General features: G+C 36.6%; 1 long non-coding RNA gene across 2 annotated transcripts in view; it reads right to left on the bottom strand.

Moving 5' to 3' along the window:
• Positions 1-8475: 8475 nt before the first annotated feature.
• LOC115286744 overlaps positions 8476-17115 on the bottom strand; it is a 20387-nt gene continuing 11747 nt past the window's right edge. For both annotated transcript variants that reach the window (XR_003906246.1, XR_003906247.1), the window contains exon 5: positions 8476-8625. This is a non-coding gene — a long non-coding RNA (uncharacterized LOC115286744). The remainder of the gene's footprint in view (positions 8626-17115) is intronic.

Here is a 17115-nt window from a genome sequence, read left to right as displayed (position 1 = left end):
TTGCATCAACCTATGAATGATGATTATAATAGGGTAATGTTTGGAATTCTCAAGGGGGAATATGGAGAGGGAGAAAAGAAGAATGTGGTTAACGTAACCAAAGGGAAAATCAAACATTATCAGTCTCTGGTCTGATGTAAGTAGAGGCCAACAGATTAGGGATAAAGTTGGGAGAAAGTGTGAGGAAAACTCTGAGCCTGCTTATAATGGTTGCCAAGTGGATGGATTAATAAATAGTATCAAACCCCCCAAATCAGGACCAAAAAGAGACCTTTGGAGGTGACCAAGTTAGGAAATATGATTTATCACACACACATTAGTATATGGAAGCCTACTAGGTTTCTTTGATTTGTTGGAAGTCAAAACAATGTGAATTGAATTCTCATCTATCAGTTATGTCAGTTTTACCTTAGACAAGATCCTCAAGGTTCTCTTTTTTAAGAAAATTTAATTCTAGTATAGTTCACATACAGTATTATATTAGTTTCAGGTGTATGATATAGTGAGTGGTTAAACACTTCCATGCATCACCTAGTGTTCATCACTACAAGTGCCCTCCTTAACCCCCGTCCCCTATTTCGCCCATCCCCCATTTCCTCCCCTCTGGTAACTACCTGTTTGTTCTCTTTAGTTAAGGCTTCTCAAGTTTTTGACCCATAGATTACTCTGGTGTAAAATGGGAATAAATTCTGATGATGCTCCGGTGGGATGAATGGAAGTAACCTGTGCTTTCTGGATACAGTAAACTATACCGAGATACTGTACATTTTGACTGAGAGAGAGGGATAAGTAAATGGTTTTAGAACTTGGGAAAGAGGAAGCAAATCCTTTCTTTTTCTCTTATAATCTGGCTCTTGATGTACTGTATACTAACCAAGTCCACACTAGTATGCTAATAAATAATAAATAAAGCACAGGCCTCAATTAGGAGGTTTGTTGACAGGCCTGAAATTATAAGTACTCTTTATAAATTATTTCTAGAGGAAAATATTTTTTTTAAGTTACAACCACATCACACCTGGACCTTGGAGGGAGACTAGTTTGTCAGTTGAAGATTTCTCGCATTGGCTTGTCAGGTGGCAATGCTATTTTCCACCCAGTGTATAGAAGTAATTCTCATTTCATTAAACTTTGAATGTGTGTGCGTGTATGTGTGTGTGTAGAAATATGGACCAGAGGATTGAAATTCCTAGTGAAGAATATGGTGTTTGAATCACAGTTCACATGTAAAATAAGAAAGATGATATGGAATTCAAGAGCCAAGAATATTTCTCTTAAGTTTTTCTGAAGGTAAAAAATGAATTATGTAGAAAAATGAATTATGTGAAAATGAACATGATGCTGAAGCCTTTGTAGTTTGTGTAATGCTGAAGTTTGGAGCTTTGTTTTTTTAAAGCCCTTCAAAAACCATTCAGGAAACTTTTCAAAACTTCCAAATATCTTTGTAATTATGGAAGTCCATTTCGTTGATACTAAGCTTAATTAAAAGTGAGTTTCTTTTTTACAACTTTTCTTCACTATCTAACCCCAACTTTGACTCCCAATTATTTGGGCAGTGAATGAAGAGTTTAATGATAAACTGCAACTCTTTCAAAGTCACATACTCTAGAAGCCAGGAATTGTAGATTTTGCAGATATTAACCATTTTATAAATTTGCAACTTTTTCCTGTAAAGTATGTATTTTCTTTTTTCTGAACTCAAATGTAGCATCTGAGCCATAATATACACATATCTGCTGATGTTTTTAAGAAAACCAGCCATGCTTATGTACCTGCTAAATTGAGGATATAATGAGAGTTTAGTGTAAACAAATTAGCTAAAGACCTAGTTTTTAATAAATTACATGAGAGTTCTGACAATTATTTTTAAGTTTACTTTATGACATTTATTAAAAACAGCACTTTTGGAATGGGAAAATGGGGGGGAGAAGCCCCTGAAATAATTTATTTGGGGGTATATTTGTATTTCCTTAAAGCAGTCAAGACCACGAAAGTGGATTTTCTGTCTTCCTTTCCTCGCTCCACTCCAGCTTTGGGTTCTTCAAGGCATAACAAACACTAAAGAGTGTTGCCTATGGCAGTGTTCCTCACTGGCACTTTTCCTCTGGTCAGTTACTGATGAATTGATTACTGGTGAATGATCAAGTTAGCATTGATTGTGGGAAATACTTGAAGCTACTGGTGAGGTCAGTTAGGCTCCCAACTCCGCTGAAGTGTATTGTATAGTAAAAAACATTTTTTAAATGGCCGTCTCCTCATCTAGAGCCCCCTGATTTTTACATGAAATCCCCATCCCCCCTTTACTCAAATAGTCCTTTCCCTGGTTGTCACCCTTAGCTACTTTTTTGAATCCCTTTGAGAGCTTTTAAGGATCACCATGCTCAGGCTACAGTCTGGGTACAGATCTCTGAGTATGAGGGATTTTTTTTGTTTTGTTTTGTTTTGTTTTGTTTGTTTTTAACTTTCTGAGTCTCTCCAAAGTGAGGCCAATTTGGAGAACCCATGATCCCAAATTCTCTTTTGAAGCTGGGCTTATAGATTCATGTCCAGTTAGAGGCAGAAGTGGCACTGGGGCTACAGCCTTTACATTAGCTGATTCTAGGAGGACGGTCCGAACCGTGCCTTTCCCAAATCTGTGTGTTGAAGTCCTAATCTCGTGTTTCTCAGAATGTGACTAAATTTGGTCTTTAAAGAGTTTAATTTTTAGGGACGCCTGGGTGGCTCAGTCAGTTAAGTGTCCGACTTTGGATCAGGTCATGATACCGGTTTGTGAGGTTGAGACTTGTGTCGGGCTCTGTGCTGACAGCTCAGAGTTTGGAGCCTGCTTCAGATTCTGTGTCTCATTCTCTCTCTGCCTCTCTCCCACTTGTGCTCTGTCTCTCAAAAATAAATAAATGTGAAAAAAATTTTTTTAAAGTTTAATTTTTAAAGAGCTAAGTCTTTAAAGAGTTAATTAAATTAAAATGAAGTCATTAGGCTGGGACCTAATCCAATCCAAATGGATATGTATAAAGAGGAAATTAAGACACTGACACACACAAAAGGAAAAGAACATGTGAGGGCATGGGGAGAAGCTGACTACCTATAAGCCAAGGAGAGAGGTGTCAGAAGAAATCAACCCTGCTGACATCTGGATCTCAGATCCCAGCCTCCAGAACTATGAACAAATAAATACCCAGTCGGTGGTACTTTATTATGGCAACTCTAGCAAACAAATACAAAGATCAAAATAGTTGTAGGGGTTAAGAAGAAAAAGAAGAAAAGGAAGAGTTAAAATAAAATAAAATAAAATAAAATAAAATAAAATAAAATAAATCCCCTGGAAGCCACCCTGTGAAAATGAGATTCTCTGCATGGAATTTGTTAATAACAGAAGTGACTTGCTGTGGGGACATGTTTCCTGGGAACTTCCTCTGTGATGAGGCAAATTAGCTGAGAGCAAATAGCAAGGGACCTAAACCTTTGCCTGATGATTGTTGTAGAGACAGAGGAAGAGTGAATGTGCTCTACTGATTTGCTTGGCTTGAGTACCCGCCAGACACACACTTAACCCAATGGGTTTTAAACATTTAGTCATGGATGGTCTTGCAGTTTTGTACTATGATGTTTACCATAAATGCTCTGTATGAAATTACATTATAGTAAACTCTTCAAGGAAAGAAACCATATCTTATTCATTTTTATGACTTAGTAAATGTCACATAGTGGGCACTCAAAAACGCTTTTTGAATGAATACATGGATTTATTAGTGAGTAACCTACTGTATTGAGTCTAAATTATTTTAATTGGTTTTCAAAATACTGTCTGTTCTCTTCAAAATACATCTTTTCTTCCACTTAACCTGCTGATACAGAACAGTTTCCAACAAATTACTTGTCTATTATTCATATTGTGTTCATTGGTTTAATGTATTGCCTCACTTGAGATGCCCTTCCTTTGTTTTTCAAAATTCATTTCTCATGTCTACTTGGCTATAAACCATGGATCCCAGACTCCACTCAGCAAACCCTGGTTGAGCCTCTAATTCTATGCCAGGCACTGTGTTAGATACCAAGAATACACAGGCAAATTCAAGAAGTTTGCCTGTCTTCCAGGGTTTTGCACTCAAGCCAGGGAGAAAGGTGAATAGTTAAAATATAGTGTTTCGAGTGCAATAGTAGGAGCAGAATACAGATGCTATTAGATACTTGGGGAAATAACATTTAGACTTATATGGGGGCTCATGGGAGCAGACAGCGTACAGAAAGTGAATTAAATGGACTCTAGAAGGTTATTTGGAAATTACACAGGTGAAGAAAGTATATAGGATGAATGAAGGAAAGGGAATAGCCTAGATTAAATCCTGGAAATTTGAGATGTTGGAGACTCTTTAGCACAGGTATATATATTTTTTTGTTACTGAATTGGCTTTTGTGGTCTTGAAGCCAAAGAATGGGCACCATAATCATTCGTCCACATGGCTTAGGAAAAGAGTAGGGTATTAGTTATATAAAGTACCCCCAACAGGAAAGGAAAGAAGTGGTAGGCAAGAAATTTGGGGTCATGCCATTTCTTTGTCTGGTCTCTAGGTGACATCACTAGTTCAAGTAGGTTCTTTCTTTAGGCCTGCCTTTTGTTTCCCTGTTTACAAAGCACTTTTACGTCCATTGTCTCTTTTGAGTCTCATAATAACCCTCTGAGAAAAATACCAGCAAATAAGATTCTCCCCACTCTGAAGATAAAGAAATTATGATTCAGTAGGTTTGAGTCATTTGAGCAAATTCACCTAGATAGAAAGCTGTTGATCTAGGATTCACAGACAGGTTCTTTGACTTCACAATCTAAGCTCTTTTTCTTACAACAGGTTTTCTTCTACAAGACATATGACCAGTTTTAAAAGAAAAGAGAATGTGAGATAGACCACTTGAAAGTGTAGGCATTCCACGTGTCCAAAATTTAGGGAGTGATGTCACCTGAAATGGTTCTTAAGAAGACTGAGTTCTAAGGGCATACAGTAAGAACAGTTCATTGGCCCACCAACAGGAAATTATATACAATTTAGAATGATTTCAGGAGTAGATTCCAGTGTTTCATCCCCTATGTATAACAGCCAGTGCTCATCCCAACAAGTGTCTCCCTTATGCCCCTTACCCATCTAGCCCATCCCCCTACCCACAACTGCTCTAGCAACCCTCAGTTCTCTGTATTTAAGAGTCTCTTATGTTTTCTCCTCCTCCTTTTTATATTATTTTTTCCCTTCCCTTATGTTCATCTGTTTTGTATCTTAAATTCTACATAGGAGTGAAGTCATATTTGTCTTTCTCTAATTTAGCTTAGCATAATACACTCTAGTTCCAACCATATTGTTGCAAATGGCAAGATTTCATTTTTCATTGTTGATTAATATTCTATTGTACATATATAGCACATCCTATTTATCCATTCTTCAGTCAATGGACATTTGGACTCTTTCCATACTTTGGCCATTGTCGGTAGCACTGCTATAAACTTTGGGGTGCATGTGCCCCTTTAAAGCAGCACATGTGTATCCCTTGGATAAATTCCTAGTAGTGCAATTGCTGGGTTGTAGGATAGTTTTGTCTCAAATTTTTTAAGGAAGCTTCGTACTGTTTTCCAGAGTGGCTGCACCAGTTTGCATTCCCACCAGGAGTGCAGAAGAGATCCTCTTTCTCCAAATCCTTGCCAACATCTGTTGTTGTCTGAATTGTTAATTTTAGCTACTCTGATTGGTGTGAGGTGGTATCTCATCATGGTTTTAATTTGTATTTCCCACCAACAGGAAATATGTAATTGTCAATCTATCTCACATGTCCTTTAATGATGATATTTTTGTATAGACTACATGTTCATGTTCTTCAGTGCCACAGAAGCAGTGAGATGACAAATTACATGTCCCAGGGGGCAATAAAGAGTGGTTAAGAGCAAGGGCTCTTGAGTTAGATTTGGGTTCATGTCCTGGCCTCACCGTTGATAATTTGTTAAGCTACTTGTTTGCTCTGTGTTAATTTCCTTGACCTGTAAAATATGGATAATAAACTGAGCTTTCTCACAGAGTTGTGAAGATTCAGTCAACGCGTATGAAATGCTTACAATAGTTCCAGCAAATAATTACTAAGATATTAGCAATTATTATGGTTATCCTAGATTTGTGGGAGTAAAGTGACAAATCTCTTGTGCCTCAACAATCTTGTTTCAGTATCTATCAGTTAGTACTGCTTAATGCCAAATGTCACATTACCCTCTCAATGCAGAAGGACATTTTATCCTGGAGAGTTTTTGAATACTTTGTTGTTTAGGTGGAAATGCTATTATCATATGGAACATTTGAATTAGACTTTTGTAGCACATCCCAGGTTATAATGATTTTTTACTAAGGGCTCCTGCGTGGGTCAGTAGGTTAAGCATCAGACTCTTAATTTCAGCTCAGGTCATGATCTCACGGTTCATGAGTTCGAGCCCTGTGCTGATGGCACGGTGCCTGCTTGGGATTCTCTCTCTCTCCCTCCTTTCTCAGCCCCTCATTAACTCATGCTTTCTCTCTCTCTCTCTCTCAAAAATGAGTAAATAAACTTTAAAAAAAAGAATGGCTTTTTACTAAATGTAAAGTTTTCAAAATTGTATTTTAAGGCATATTTAATAAATAACAATACTTATAATACTTAGAGTTCATTTTTGGAAATGAAATCTTAATGGATTGAATGGAAAAAATTTAAAACAGGAAGCATTTTGTAAAGGTATATATTAGGGCATAAGTTTTGGAATTGATTATGTGATGGAAATTATGAGTTTAATTTTATACATTTTTTACTTGAACTATACAGTAAGTTAAATTTATGCCTTAAAATGGTAATTGTCTCTTTAAAAGGTTATGTCTTTATAAATTGGTGCACAAAATTTTCTTTCATTAAGAGCATAGTCAGAACTTTTTTTTTTGCCATGCCAGTCTTGTCATCTGGAAAACATATGATGTTTATATAGTTTTCAAAGATACATGTGATTTAGTTAGGTGCCCAGAGACCTCCACATGAATTGTTAATTTCATATTGCCTACAACAGTCATCCCCTCAATGTTTGCTGAGTTTATAGGAGATCAGTTACAAATGTGATTATACCAGCCATTCCTCAGTCCTGACACCAGTTTCAAATTAAAAACTGACAGACCTCACCTGCTCCTGGGTTCACCCACAGGTCACCTTCTTGTCACTTCAGCTCTCCCCCCATTAAAATGACATCTGTGTTCATAAAGGGACTGAGAGGGGCTGTGAGTTGTTAGAATTGTTGAGGAATAAGAATAAGGTGTCGTCTGCCCAGATAATATAGTGTTCAACTTTGGCCTTTGAGGGGACAGGAGGCGAGCAACATCCTACAGTGTCTCCAAATACAAGAACAGAGGCCCAGAGAGGTCACTCATTGCTCCTAATACAACACATGGAATAGAACAGACATGCCATTATAAAGAATAGGTATTTGCATCAATAAGAGGAAAGAGGTAAAAAAAAATAGCAGTTTAAAAAATGATTCTTCCTGTATATCTAAAATATTCTCCACGTGTTTTATCAATTTTACCTAACAATGAAAATTAGGGATTTATTTTCCTTGTAAGAAGTATAAAAAATAGTTAGAACAATACAAATGTAAACTAAGTAAAAAAAAAGTTTGAATTATCTATACATAGCCTTTGCCTCAAATAATTTGCCATATGTTAGCTCTAGTGCTTACATATAAAACATTACAATATATTATCTCCTTTTTATGGAATATATGTAGACTGTATTTTAGTTAAGACCCCACCCCCCACCCCCAGTTAAAGAATTAAGGAAAAATGATCATTTTTAAAGAGAAAACTAGATGATAAAGCATTTGAAATAATGTCTTATTTCTGTATCTGATACTTGGGACAGTGCCATGCATAGTAGGCATTTAATAAACATGTGTTGATAGTAATAGTAAGAAAAGCTAATGTCCAGAGGAGATACCTGGTAATTCAAAAAAGTCACAGATCTGAAGAATAATTATATCAAAAATTATGATTATGAAAGCAGATTATTGTTACTTAGATTTTTGAAAACAAAGAATTATATGTTAAAGCCTTAAAAAATATATTAACAATTTTGCTGTATCTGCTTCCAGGCCATGAGGAGCCCAAGATGGTCTTCTGTGTCCTGTGCAAGCCCTGTGAATAATCCAAGTTCACTGGTACATGGTGAGGGGTTAAGGCAAAAGAGGAAAGCCAGCCCCCCCCAAATATTTAAAATATCTCTTTGACACATGGAATTACACAAATAAGCTTTATTTATCTTCAATTTCTTCATTTATTTGTTGGCTGCTCACCACTCTTGGCGACACATGATAGCTTGGTGGTTTGCTGTGCTCTCACTAGAGCTGGCCTGCCTAGGGGTGATCCTCAGTTATGCCATTTCTACCTGGGTGTTTTAGCCCATTTGGGTCGCTATAGCAAAAACATAGATGGGGCAGCACAAAGAACAAACATTTATTTCTCATAGTTCTGGAGGCTAGAAAGTCCAACATCAAGGTGTAGAAGTTTCAGTGCTGGTGAGGGCCTGCTTCCTTGTTCATTGACCATTATCTCTGGAGGGCCTGGTTCACAGAGGTGGCTCTCTGGTCTGTACACAGTGAAAGAATAAGAGGGCTCTGAGGGGTCTCCTTTATAAGGGTACTAATTCTATTCTTTTATAAGGTGCCACCCTTGTGGCTTAATCAGCCATGATATTCAGACTTAGAATCTCAACATCTGTGTTTAGGGGAGACACAAACATTCAATGTGTAACACTGGGTGATCTTGGGCTACTTATTCAAATACTTTGTCTTCGTCTCCTCATTTGTAGACTGGGACCATAGTAATATCTTCCTCACCAGTGGAATTAAATGAGTTGATAGTATGTGAAGCACTTAGTTTACTGCTTGGGCATATTAAATGTTATGTGAGTGTTTGTCAAATCAAATAATTGTAAACTGAAAATAATTATAATAATTAATGGACACATTTTTGAGAGTTGTTACTAGAATTAAATAAAAAGTAAACTGTAAACTCATACTTATTTGAAAGCATGATTATTACATTATTATTATTCATTATTAATAGTAGTAGTAGTTTTTGTAGTAATAGTAGTAAAATATAATGATGGGACAGCTGCAAAGGAAACAGTTTTTGTGCTCAAGGAGACCACCCTGTAGCAGGTGTAATATGGTCGGTCATTCATGTACTTCTTTTGTCCAAGACAGACAATGAAATAAACTGGGCCCTAGGAAGTGTTAGAAATATGAGATTTCCTGGAATCAAACAGTTAAGAAAAGGATACAACAATGCAGTTTTGAGGAGGGTATATTCACTCCAATATTTATAGCAGTATTACCAATAATAGCTAAACTATGCAGAGAGCCTAAATGTCCATTGACTGATGAATGGATAAAGAAGATGTGATATATACACCATATGTATACACATCATATATATACATACAATAGAACATGACTTAGTCATCAAAAATAATGAAATCTTGCCATTTGCAATGACATGGATGGAACTAGAATGCATGACACTAAATGACATAAGCTAATCAGAGAAAGAAAATGCCACATGATTTCCAATATTTGGAATTCAAGAAAAAAAACAGATGAACATATGGGAATCTAGGGAAAAGAGAGGGAAACACAGCACAAAAGACTCTCAATGATAGAGAACAAACAGAATTGATGGAGGGAGGTGGGTGGCAGATGGGCTAGATGAGTGATGAGTATTAAGGAGAGAACTTGTGATGAACACAGGGTATTGTATGTAAGTGATGAGTCATTGAATTATACTCCTGAATCCAATATTTGCACTGCATGTTAACTAACTAAAATTTAACAAAAAGAAGAAAAAATTTAGAGAGATGGATATTTGAGATGAGTCTTAAAATATGATTAGATTTTGGAAGTAAATCTGGTGGACAGTAGAGTTGTCCCCTGAACAACAGGGTGTTAAAGCACTGAACCCCCCTGCACTGTTGAAATTTATGTATAACTTTTGTTTCCTCCAAAACTTTACTAATAGCCTATTGTTGACCAGAACTGGAAGCCTTACTGAGAATATAAATAGTCGATTAATACATATTTTATATGTTATATTATTATGTACCATATTATTAAATAAAATAAGCTAGAGGAAAGAAAATGTTACTAAGAAAATCATAAGGGAAAGAAAATACATTTATGGTACTCTATTGTATTTAGTTAAAAAAAATCTGTCTATAAGTGGACTCTCATAGTTCAAACCCATGTTGTTCAAGGGTCAACTATATTTCATTTTAGGAGAGCTACACACACACGTATTATGAACTAGATTTTAGAAATAATGAAGAATAACTGATATTTGTTTATGATTAAGGATTGTTTTGATTACACTTAAAATTAAAAGTGGACAAACAGCATGGAAATCCTCAGCTTGTCTCATCCCTGAAGCAGCTAGATCAGCACCAAACCATTTTGCACACCGTAGGTAATTGATCTTAGGATTAACACAACAGTCTGCATAACATGAGCTGCATAACTAGGCAGGTACATGGTGCAGAGGGGTGAACTGGGGAAGAGAAAAGCCACAGAGGGTAGCGAGCTATTTTTGCCTAGAGAGGACAGAGAAAGGGGGAGAGTGTGGCACATGAGGAGAGTGTAGGACAAACACTCCTCTGAAAGTAGCTGGAGACAAAGAGAGAGAAAGAATGAAAACACAGGGGACTAAATAAGAAATCTGTTCCTCAAAACCACCAATGGGAAGTAAGGAGAGGGTTTCAATACCACCAGGATTCTATAAACAGTGGAGCACAGGGTCTGAAGTTTCAGAGTTCAGTGCCTGGTGGGGCTGGAGTGAGGAAGTAGGGTGAGGGTGTTCCCTCAGGAACAAGCAGTGGGGCCCAAGGGGTCTGTGTGCCACATGGTCAGAAGCAGTTCCCTTGCTTGGAGAGCATGTGGTAGAGGCCATCTGGCCTCCCCACAGGCAAAGGTCTCAGAGGACCCAAGACAGCAGCCACATTTACTGGTATTGGGACAAAGATGCCAGAGTGTGGTGAAACCTGGTGCCGGCTGTGTGTTGTTGTTTGCCATAATCTCTGGACTTCTGCTATTGTGTGATTGCAAGAACATTTTCTGGGGCAAGCTGGCACCCAGCCATTGCTCAGTGAGACCCTCCTCCAGAAAGCTGGTGCAGCTCCAAGCTGCAGATGTCTCTGAAGTGTGGGGTTTTGAAACACAACCCCATCAGAGATAAAATGCTGGAGAGAGGTGTTGCATGGCAGACTGCTTGGACATGAACAGGGTAGAGGCAGGGAGTGAATGGAGGCCTGGAACAAAGGAGGGGAGCTTGACTGGGGGTTGGTGAGAGATCCAAGTTCCTGTGCCAGAGACTAGGAGCTGGGTGAAGCCATTTCCACCTATTCTGCATATGCACATGGGCACCACACTCATCCACCCCAGTAAGCTAAGGAGCACCACGTAATGTAGAATGGAGCCATTACACCATGTCCTACCCAACTGTGCCCTCCAAGCACACCCCCTAGAAGACTAGCACAAGTCCCTCTACCTGCTTAGTTATGGACTATAGAGTGCTTTATAGCTTCAGTTCTAGGGAAAACTGGATGGAACTGGTTTGCTAGTTCATTTAGCAATTTGGTTTTTTTGCTTCTGTTTTCTTAATTTTTTTCCTTTTTCTTTAGATATAGAAAGAAATTTTATTTTCTTTTTCAAATATATTTTTATATTTAATTAGTTTTTACTTTATTTTTAAAATCTTTTTTATTCTATTTTATTTTCTTTATTTCATTTTATTATATGACTTTTTATTTTCAACTTTTTTCCTTTCTTATCTTTCCCTTTTTTCCTCTATCAAGCTTCTTTCAACACAGACCAGAACACATGTAGGATCTAGCTTGCTTTATTTGTTTTTTGTTTTGTTTTAATTATTTAATTTTATTAATTTTTTACATCCTATAAAATGAAAAAATGAAGGAATGCAGCACAAAAGAAAGAATAGGAAGAAATAACAGCTAAGGGCTTAATCAACAAAGATATAAGTAAGATGTTTGAACTAGAATTTAGAGCCACGATAATAAGGATACTAGCCAGGGTTGAAAAAAGCATAGAATCCCTTTCTGCAGAGAAAAAGGCAGTAAAATCTAGTGAGGCTGAAATTAAAAATGCTGCAACCAAGATGCAATCTGGAATGGATGGCATGACAACAAGGATGGACAAAGCAGAGCACAAATCATCAATATTTAAGACAAAATTATAGAGAATAATGAAGCAAAAAATAAGAGGGAAACAAAGGCAAAAGAGCACAGTACAAGACTTAGAGAACTCAGTGACTTATTTAAAAGGAATAACATCTGAATCCTAGGAGTCCCAGAAGATGAAATGAGGATAAAAAGGACAGAAGGTTTATGTGAGTAAATTATAGCAGAAAACTTTCCTAATCTGGGGAAAAACACAGAGATCAAAATCCAAGAAGCCCATAAGATTCAACAAAAACTGACCATCAACAAGGTATATTATAGTCAAATTCACAAAATACACAATCAAGAAAAGAATTATAAAAGCAACAAGGGGGAAAAATGTCCTTAACCTATAAGGGAGGACAGATCAGGTTCGTAGCAAACCTATCCACAGAAACTTGGCAGTCCAGTAAAGAATGGCAGGATATATTCAACATGCTGAGTCAGAAAAATATGCAGGCAAGAATTCTTTATCCAGCAAGGCTGTTATTCAAAATAGAATGAGAGATAAAAGAGTTTCCCAGACAAACAAAAACTAAAGGAGTTTGTGACCACTACACCAGTCCTGCAAGAAATTTTAAGGGGGACTCTTTGAGTGGAGAAAAGATGAAACAAAGCAAAAAAGACCAAAAGCAACAAAGACTAAAAAAGACCAGAGAACATCACCAGAAACACCAACTCTGCAGGCAGCACAATGGTACTAAATTCATCTTTCATTACTCACGCTAAATGTCAGTGGACCAGATGTTCCAATCAAAAGACATAGGGTATCAGAATAGATAAGAAGACAAGACCATTCTATATGCTGCCTATAACAGACCCATTTTAGAACCAAAGACACCTGAAGATTGAAAGTAAGAAAGTAGAGAATCATCTGTCATGCTAATGGTAATCAGAAGAAAGCTGGAGTAGCCATACCTATATCAGACAAACTAGATTTTAAAATAAAGACTGTAACAAGAGGTGAAGAAGGGCATTATACATAATTAAGGGGTCTATCCACTCACAAGATCTAGCAGTTGTAAATATTTATGTCCCAAACATGAAAGCCCTCAAATATAAAACTCAATTAATCACAAACATAAAGAAACTCATTGGTAATGATACCATAATAGAAGGGGACTTCAACACCTCACTTATAGCAATGTACAGATTATCTAAGCAGAAAATCAACAGGGAAACAAGGATGTTGAATGACACACTAGACTGGATGGACTTAACAGATATATTCAGAACATTTCATCCTAAAGGATCAGAATACACATTCTTCTCAAGTGCACGTGGAACATTCGCCAGAATAGATCACATACTGGGGTACAAAACAGCTCTCAACTAGTATAAAAAAATCAAGGAGCGCCTGGGCAGCTCAGTTGGTTGAGGGTCCAACTTCAGCTCAGGTCATGATCTCACTGTTCATGAGTTTGAGCCCTGTGTTGGGCTCTGTGCTGACAGAGCCTGGAACCTGCTTTGGATTCTGTGTCTCCCTCTCTCTCTGCCCCTTTCCTGCTCACACTCTGTCTCTCTTTATCTCTCTCCTCTCAAAAATCAATAAACATTAAAAAATTAAAAAGGCACATGGAGTCCAGGTAAACATGACTCAGAAATGGAAAATATCTATATTAATATTATACTAAATATCTGGATGTATAGTTTAGAATTCTAAGAAACATATAGCTAATTGGTTGCTATTTAGGTTATATGAAGATATTTTACTGATTACTTGATCTCCAATTGTTATGCAGACACATGATGTATTATATAGAAGCAGCTGATTCATACAAGTTCAGATGTATAGAATAAAATGACTCTTGTTATGAATTATTTCACTAGAGAGAATAATACCATCATGGAAGCATTGTGTCTAGTTACCACTGGGTTCCCTAGTGGAAGTGAAGAAAAGATAAGCAAAATAATTGCCCTATGTTTAGTAGAATTAAGTTAAATAATTTTATCTTGTTATTATAAATTGTTTATAATGTTTATTTATTTTTGAGAGGGAGACAGAGACAGAGACAGAGCATGAGTATGGAAGGGGCAAGAGAGGGGAAGACTCAGAATCTGAAGCAGATTCCAGGCTCTAAGCTGTCAGCACAGAGCCCAAACTCATGAACTGCGAGATCATGACCTGAGTCAACGTCGGATACTCAAACAAATGAGCCACCTAGGCTCCCCTTTCTTGTTATTATAAAGTTAAATTCCGATGTTTTTCTTACTAGAATATTTGTGGAGGAATTCAGTGAGACTCATTAGAGGAATATCTGTAGGCTCCATTCCTGAGCTAAAATATTTTCATTATTTTGAGTTTTCACATTATCATATATTATAAGGTTATTAAACAATTAGAAATTTGAAGAAAATCAATTTTTCTCTTAAAAACTATTTTTTTATAATATGCAAAAAATCAAAAGGAACAAACACTTGAGATCCTATAATGTCAAAAAATGGATGCTGATGGCTTTGTTTATTTGTCTTGTGGATAAATTCTGCATCTTGATATTCCTTCATCATTGATGTAAAGTGGAGATTATAATTTTTGTTAAATTTACAATATTATTATTTAATTTTTAATAATTCTGGATTCTGATTAAAACTGATAGATTCTCTGCAAAGGATGACCAAACTGGAAACTCCTTCACGGACCTTACCTTTGAGACTGAGGTCATGTGCCATTTCTATCGCCATACTAGAAGGAATGGCAGCGTCCCACTGTATTTCTCTTCTTCATATCTGTGCATATCTAATGTTCTTTTGAAGTATTACTTGAATGTTTTTCTTTTCTACCCAGTGATCCTTTCAGGCAAAAATGATGTTATAGGGGTAGTTTTTGAATCATTGTGGAGATAGAAGGTGACTTATTTAGTAATAAAGTATCAACCATTAAGGTTTTTTCTTCTTCAGTCAGGATTACTTTGTATAAAAAAAACAGAATTAGGGTACAGAGATATCCTTATTTTCCACAGTGCAGGGGATGATGTTGTTGCCTATCTATCTGCTATGTAATTCAATAATTTAATATATTTATTAAGTGCTAAAAGTTTATTAAATCGTGATAGGCCTGTTGACTATAATAAACATGGATGTGTGTTTATATGAGCATTCTATCTGCTTAGTTTATTAATATTTAATTATATAAAAAATACAGGCTAAGATAAACCTTGACTTCAGATCAGAAGTGAAACAGCAAATGAAATCATTTTGGAGTTTGGGGACAGGAAGTTTAGGTGTACATTTTATTTTTACCACTTACTATCTTAACTTAAATGAGTCACTTAATCTCTTCAACATTTCAGAAGTGGAAATGGTAGAAATTGTCTCTCACACAGTTAAAGTGAGAATCAAGTGAGATCAAATGAGATAATATAGAACTATGATTCATAGAATGTGTCCCATAAAAATGCTTTCCTGCAGATCACAAGAAGAGGTCCTTACGTCCCTGCAGAATGAGCATTCATGTTACAAAGTTCTTTCAAATTCCATTTTAGGGTCAGTCTATCCTTTGTGCTTCATGTTTTTCTGTACTTATAACAAACTCTTCAGCATATTAAACATGTATCATATTTGACCCATATGTTGTTGTTGCTAAAGGAATTTAATAAAATATTGACCATCATCTGGAAGGACATTATAGTAAAACCGAAATAAAAATTGTAGCACTTCCCTTTTAGAAACTATACAACTGGCGATTCGTTCCAAGAAAATCACAGGAGAGTTTCAGAGAAGTGTAACTACTAACATGTTTAGGGAGGGAAGTGGTTTTTATTTGTCTACAGATCTACTGTGGAGGCTATTTGGAAAGATAAAGTCTGCCGAAGATGTGATTGGTAGAAAATTACAAAGTTCTATGTGTCTAAGATGAGATATTAAGACTGTAAAGCAAACAGGGGCTGGCAACCTAGAGCTTATATGTTAAATCTAGCCCACCATCTGTTTTTTTGTAGTCTGTGAGCTAAGAATAGTTTTTACATTTTTAAATAATTGACAAATTTTAAAAAGAATAGTATTTTGCTTCATGTGAAAATTATATGAAATTCAGATTTCAATGTCCATAAATAAAGTTTTATTGGAACATAGCCATGCTCATTCATTTACGCACTATCTGTGGTGGAATGGAGTAATTACAACAGATCACATATGGTCCACAAAGTGTGAACTATTTACTATCTGGCCCTTAATAGAAAAAGCTTACTGGCCCCTAATTTAAAGCTCATTGTTTAGGTCATGGAAAAGCAGTACAATTATGCACATAATGTAGCACACTTATGGAAATAATTTCCCCCATATATCTAGCTTCTGAAAATGTTTGAAGCTTTAAAATTATTTTAGGTGCACATTGCATTTGAATTAGGCTTAAATACAACCACTCCTTCAAAACTTTCTTTGCTCTGACAAGGAAGTATCACTTCTCTCTTAAACTCAAAGCACTTTATAACTCTATGGTATCACAGCATTTGCTTTGACTAACGTTATCACTTGTGCTTATCTAACTTTCTCAGCTAGATTATAATCTCCTTGAGGAACAGGAATAGTTGTTTCTCATCTCACTTTTCTCCTTTGTCATCTAGCACAGTGTTTTGTGCAGAGTATTGTTCAGTGTTTGTTGAGGGAATGTCAGTGACCTGATTAGCTGCATTTTTTCCATAATATTTGTCAAGTTGTTTTCCATACAACACCCAGTGCTCTTCCCCTTAAGTGCCCTCCACCATCACCACCACCTCTTTTCCCCCCTCCCCCTTCCCCCTCAACCCTCAGTTCATTCTCAGCATTCAATAGTCTCTCAAGTTTTGCATCCCTCTCTCTCCCCAACTCTCTCTCCCTCCTCCGCTCCCCCTGGTTCTCCATTAGGTCTCTCCT

The sequence above is a fragment of the Suricata suricatta genome, chromosome 3 (genome assembly GCF_006229205.1).
Source record: "Suricata suricatta isolate VVHF042 chromosome 3, meerkat_22Aug2017_6uvM2_HiC, whole genome shotgun sequence".
Classification (NCBI taxonomy): Eukaryota; Metazoa; Chordata; class Mammalia; order Carnivora; family Herpestidae; genus Suricata; species Suricata suricatta.
The sequence above is the reverse complement of the archived record's forward strand: the minus strand, read 5'-3'. Positions and strand labels throughout refer to the sequence as shown.